The 6,200-nt window shown below is 36.8% G+C and overlaps 1 pseudogene; it reads left to right on the top strand.

Moving 5' to 3' along the window:
• Positions 1 to 1,555: 1,555 nt before the first annotated feature.
• LOC113920862 lies at positions 1,556 to 2,042 on the top strand (annotated as a pseudogene).
• The last annotated feature ends 4,158 nt before the right edge of the window (positions 2,043 to 6,200 follow it).

Here is a 6,200-nt window from a genome sequence, read left to right as displayed (position 1 = left end):
ATTAGCTTCAGGAGCAGAATCTAGTGATTCATCACTTATATACAACACCCAGCGCTCATCACAAGTACCCTCCTTAACACCCATCATCCATTTAGCACCCCCCTACCTCCCCTCCAATAACCCTCAGTGTATTCTCTATAGTTAAGAGTCTCTTTTATGGTTTGCCTCCCTCTTTTTTTTTTATTTCCCCTATGTTCATCTGTTTCCTTTCCTAAATTCCACATATGAGTGAAATCATACGGTATTTGCTAGAACTGATACATGGATTCAGTAAAGTCACAGGCTACAAAATCGACATAGAGAAATCTGTTGCATTTCTATACACCAGTGATGAAGCAGCAGAAAGAGAAATCGAGGAATCATTCCCATTTACAGTTGCACCAAAAACCATAAGATATGTAGGAATAAAAAATTACATACATTAATATATATTAAAATATATACATTAAATATTATATATTTTAATTACATTAACTTTCGCTTCTGATGTAGAATGCAATTAACCTTATACATTAAAAGCATTTATAATAGTATTGCTGAACTCTCTTTTAATTCTAGCAATTTGTCAATAGAGCCTATTGGATTTTATCTAGCAACTTTAATTCCCAAAATCAATTCAAAACAAAATAGAACTTAAGGCCAAGCCCAGTGGAATTTTGCAAATTTTCTCTTTATCTGCCACTGTCATGTTTTTATTATTACTATTATTTTTGGAAAAGATGAGGTTTAAAATTTCTAAAGCTGATTGATCAACCAAAAATTTATCTTAATTCATTCCAGTTTTGATAAATGTTGTGTCAAATGCTTTACTGGAACTGTAATATATATCATGTCTCTCTTCCTTTTTTGTCTGCATCATATCAACAACAATTCTCAGACTTCAGTGACACAATTATCTCTGTGGAACTTTCTACTATTCTTTATTTTACAGATTATTTAAGAATTTTATTATTTTTTTCCATTTTTTATTGCTAGTGAGGCAGTGTAGTTGCAATGAGGGAGGTGGGTATAGTGTTAAGAGGAATGAAGAGTATGTTGAAGGTTTTTAAGATACTGTTTTGAGGTGGGAAAAGACCTAGTAAAACATCTCAATACTGAGGTCTCTAAAAGTTGACTTAGTGATACTTCCATTCTGCTCTTGGTGTGTCCAGAGCAGAATATCCACACCTCTACTACTGAGTTCATCCCACTACATTACAGTTAGTTGTATGTATTCCATTTTACTGCTAGACTAGAAGCTCTTCAACAACAGGACCGTGGTTTTTAAAGCTTTGATTCCACAAATCCAATAAAATGTCTCACACATAGCCTGGGCTCAAGAAATTTTTAATGGCCACATCTGAAACCATAAAAATCCTAGAAGAGAGCACAGGCAGTAATCACTCTGACATTGGTAGTAACAACATTTTTCTAGATATGTCTCCTGAGGCAAGGGAAACAAAAGCAACAATAAACTATTGGGACTATAGCAAAAGAAAAAAAGTTCTGCACAGCAAAGGAAACAACCAACAAAACTAAAGGATACCTTTCAGCCAGAACTGCCATCTTCCAGTAATTCACCAAAATGACCAACACAAAGGGAAAAAGAGGAGGTACCCTCTATATGTTCTCTAGGTCTTTTAGAAAACATGGAGTTGTTCCTTTGGCCACATACATGCAAATCTATAAGAAAAGTGATACTGTGGACATCAAGGGAATGGGCACTGTTCCAAAAGGAATGCCCCGCAAATGTTACCATGGCAAAACTGGAAGAGTCTACAATGTTACTCATCATGCTGTTGGCATTGTTGTAAACAAACAAGGGCAAGATTCTTGCCAAGAGAATTAATGTATGCATTGAGCATATTAAACACTCAAAGAGCCGAGACAGCTTCCTGAAGCGTGTGAAGGAAAATGATCAGAAAAAGAAGGAAGCCAAAGAGAAAGCTACTTGGGTTCAACTGAAGTGCCAGCCTGCTCCACCCAGAGAAGTGTACTTTGTGAGAACCAATGGAAAGGAGCCCGAACTGCTGGAATCCATTTCCTATGAATTCATGGCATAATAAATGTAAAGAAAATAAAAGACCTCAAGACTGTAAAAATGTTTCTCTTAATTGAGTAGAAGTGTGGTGTCCTTTCCCCCCCAAAAATATTTAAAGCAAACTGTGTCCTAAAAAAACAAAAAACACAAAACACAAAACTAAAGGATAACTTACTGAATGGGAGAAGACACTTGCAAATGATAAATGTGAGAAGGATATAGTACCCAAAATATATGAAGAACCCATACAACTCAACACCAAAAAACCCACAAATAATCCAATTAAAAATGGGAAGAAGACATGAGCAGACATTTCTCCAAAGACATGCAGATGGCCAACAGACACATGAAAAAATACTTAACATCACTCATCATCAGGGAAATGCAAATCAAAACCACAATAAGTTATCATGAGGTGGTAACCCTCACAGCTGTCAGAATGGCTAAAAATCAAAAACCTAAGAAACAATTGTTGATAAGGATGTGGAGGAAAAGGGACCCTCATGCACTGTTGGTGGGAATACAAACTGGTGCAGCCACTGTGGAAAACAGGATGGAGGTTCCTCAAAAAATTAAAAATAGAGGCGTGCCTGGGTGCCTCAGTCTGTTGAATGTCTGACCCTTGGCTTCAGCTTGGGGCGTGATCTCTGGGTCATGAGATTCAGCCCCACATTGGGCTCCATGCTCAGTGGGGAGTCTGTTTGAGATTCTCTCCCTCTCCCTCTACCCTTCCCACTTGTGTACATGCTCTCTTTCTCTCTAAAAATAAAGAAATCTTATTTAAAAATTAAAAATAGAATTACCATATGATTTACTAATTGCACTAATGGGTATTCACCCAAAGAATACAGAAACACTAACTCAAAAGGATATATGCACCCCTATGTTTATTGCAGCATCATTTACAGTAGCCAAACTATGGAAAGAGCCCAAGTATCCTTTGCTGGATGAATGAATAAAGAAGAAGTGGTGTGTGTGTGTGTGTGTATAATGATGTATAGACACATACAATGTGTGTGTCTTCTATTCTTTCCTGGAAATGTGCACACTTTTCTCCCTGTGCTTTAGTCCGTGTGTTTCTTACTGACCTATCTTCTCCTGCATTATTCTTTCCTTCAGCTTATCTGATCTACTATTAACATCTATGGGACTTCTAATTTTAGTTACTTAATGATTTGGGCCTAGACTATGTTTGTTTCCTTTTTATACTAAAAATTATTGGGTAAATTACTTATCTTGATATTAGTTTTTAAGATTTTAATTATGATTACTTTAATATTTGTGTCTAGTAACTCCAGTATCTAGATTCCTAGTTTGTTTTTATTGTCTATTTTTTTCTCTTAGTTTCTGGTGATTAAATCTTGTCTCTTGGTATGCTTTAATCTTTTTTGGACTACAGGATATTTTGTATCAAAAATTACACAGATTACTTAAGAGTCCGGGGGGATGTGATCAATTTCCAGAGAGAGCTGATTTTGTTTCTAACAGGAAGATCACTTTAATTCAATCTGGGGTTGAGCTTGGCTTTGAACTCATTTCAAAGTAAGTACTTGTCTATTTCAGTTTTTCTCTCACACCTAAGGTACGGCCCTTCAGGGGTCTCAACTAAAAACCTTGGTGGGTCTTCAGCTCTGGTGATTTTTGTCCCCCACCACACTGAAAATGGTGAAAGTTCAGTTCAGCTTTTCAGCCTATTTGTTATTACCTACTAATCAGCAAATGCCTCCAAACTAAAAGCAGAGCAGAATGTGAAGATAACCTCTCTATCCTTTCCTTTTCCGTACCATATTATCCCTTCAAGTTCTTGGTAGCCCATAATTTCTCCCTCAAATAGATTTTTCCAGCCGTCTTCAGTCTTCAGAGTTGTTCTGATACAATCTAGTAACTCACACCCGCAAACAAAAAACTAGGTTTCATTTTACACTTCTTTTTGAAAGAATAAACATTATAATGCAACAGTCAAATATGTTAGAGAAATCTCAAATGTTAACAATATGAGAATAATATCTTCATGCAGTGTAATATTTTCTGTTGCAAATGTATTGTATTTTCCAACCAAGAGTTTTAAGACTATGGCAATATTCTTCTCAAGAATTAGGATCAATTTTATGCTGACAAATCCTATGATGGTACTAATGTGACTATTACTATTACTTAAAATAAAATAGTTAATATCTCCTGAGAGCTTGCTCCATATCAGGAACTATGAAAGCTGCATGATCAATACTTAACTTAGTAAAACCAACTATAAAATAAAGAGGTTTCTATTGAAGTTCTATCAATGGTCAGTTAGCCAGAAGGAATTTCTCAGATTAATAGTTTCATGCTCCGTTTGACTATTTCAGAAGTAAAATGGGTGAGAAAAGATACAACGTTCCTTCCTGATTACTATTTCCAGCTATTTTTCCCAGTAATTCAATCTGTACATTGTTAAATTCAGTAGCCTAATTCAACCGCTTTACATGTGGTGAAGAGTAATTGACCTGCCTTATGTATTCACTGCCTTACACGTCCTGAAACTTCTGAGTTAGAATTCTAGAGAGCATTTGTGTTTGGTGCAGCCATGTACAACTTGGCATAGTCCCCTGGCATCCTGGGCAAAAGTTCCACACTGAGCTAGAACAGCTTGAAATGAACCCACTACCAGCTCGTAAAGCAACTGGCTATTCTACTTTAGGGAGTTTGCATTGTTGACAGTGCAAGAGAAGGATGACGTGCAAGTACTAGGCAGATTCTGATTCAGAGACCAAGGCCTCCTAGATATTAATCCACTGGAGAGTGCATCAATTATCGTACAGATGATTTCTCTTGGGTGAATGTGAGAGTGGAGGGGATGCCCATCACTATCACTTTTGCACTGTTCTTTCCTTCCGCTGAGTTTTTTGCTCCAAACACATAAACATACCCACACGTGCACACACACGGAACTGGGGTCAGTTTTTGGAGCTATGATAAAATAAAGAAAACTGACAATTAGACATTTTTTGTATTCACTGGTTTATCTCCCCTTCCTTAGGACAGGAAGTTATAAACTAAACCCTTCCCCACTTTCTGGCTCTTAAATACAACAAAAACAAAATTATCTTCAACTCAAATCATCTCTTTCACTTGTTTCAGATAAGGTCAAGGTATTTATGGCCGCCACTCAAAAAGGAGCTCCCTTGACTTCTGGAAGCCCAGCCCACGCTTCCTTTGAAAATACTTGAGCATTAAAAAGCAGGTCTAGGAAGCCTTTAAATGGCCAATCTAATTTCTTTGGGAGTTTCCCTAAACTCTTTGGGGTATTTTTGTGAATTATGTAATGTAATTAAGGTTTACTGGATTTCAGTAATCATTAGAAGGACTTCAAATATTTCCCAATATTTTACAGCAAAACTTCTAAAAGTTCTTTTGAACGGTGAATAAAACATTCTGGATGGCAGCAAGACTAAATTACTCTGGGCAAGAACTATTAGTATATTAAAAATAAGCATTAGAGTTTGGGGAGGAAAATGCATAGGGTGTAACATTTTTCATGTGGCTACAATGAAGTAAGGGATTTGAAGGCAAAAACAAATCTGGCAAATTATAAGTTAGGGTAGTAATTCAAGGAAGTCATAAAAGAGAAGACTTTTATTGCACCATGGAGACAGTTTGGTGCTATTAGTGGATTAAAAAGCATGTGGGACTGAGACTGGAAAAGATGGAAGCTTGAAAGAGTTGGTGGGTTAAATATTAACAAAGAAAAGATGTTTACTCACAGATTCTGCAAACACATTCTAATAAATAAGATCCTCCAAGCACTCAAAAATAGAACTGTGCAAAGCCACAAAAATCCTTGCTGTTGATCTTCCCACCAAACTCGGTCTCCTTCAGCAACGCATGGCTTCACTGTCACCAGAATTTTGTGTAAGTGTATGTCCTTTTGGAGAACATTGCCAGGATAGTCAAAAGCTAGTAAAAATAGTAAAAAAGAAAAAAAAAAGGAGACAACGATTTTGCACTTGTCTTTAAAAACTGGCTACAGTGCACTGAAAGCAGGGAAGTGTGGTGGAAATGTGTGAATGTAAGCTTCAAACAGACCTGAGCTTAAGTTCTCAACTTGTACAATTTCGCCTCTCTGAGCCTCAGATTCCTTCGCCGTAGAACTGAGACCATCACACACACTTCACAGGGCTGCCTCTCGGTGCTTCTTCAAGTT

Source organism: Zalophus californianus, chromosome 3 (assembly GCF_009762305.2).
Source record: "Zalophus californianus isolate mZalCal1 chromosome 3, mZalCal1.pri.v2, whole genome shotgun sequence".
In the NCBI taxonomy this organism is placed as follows: domain Eukaryota; kingdom Metazoa; phylum Chordata; class Mammalia; order Carnivora; family Otariidae; genus Zalophus; species Zalophus californianus.
Note: the sequence above shows the minus strand (reverse complement) of the source record. Positions and strands in the feature narration are given on the sequence as shown.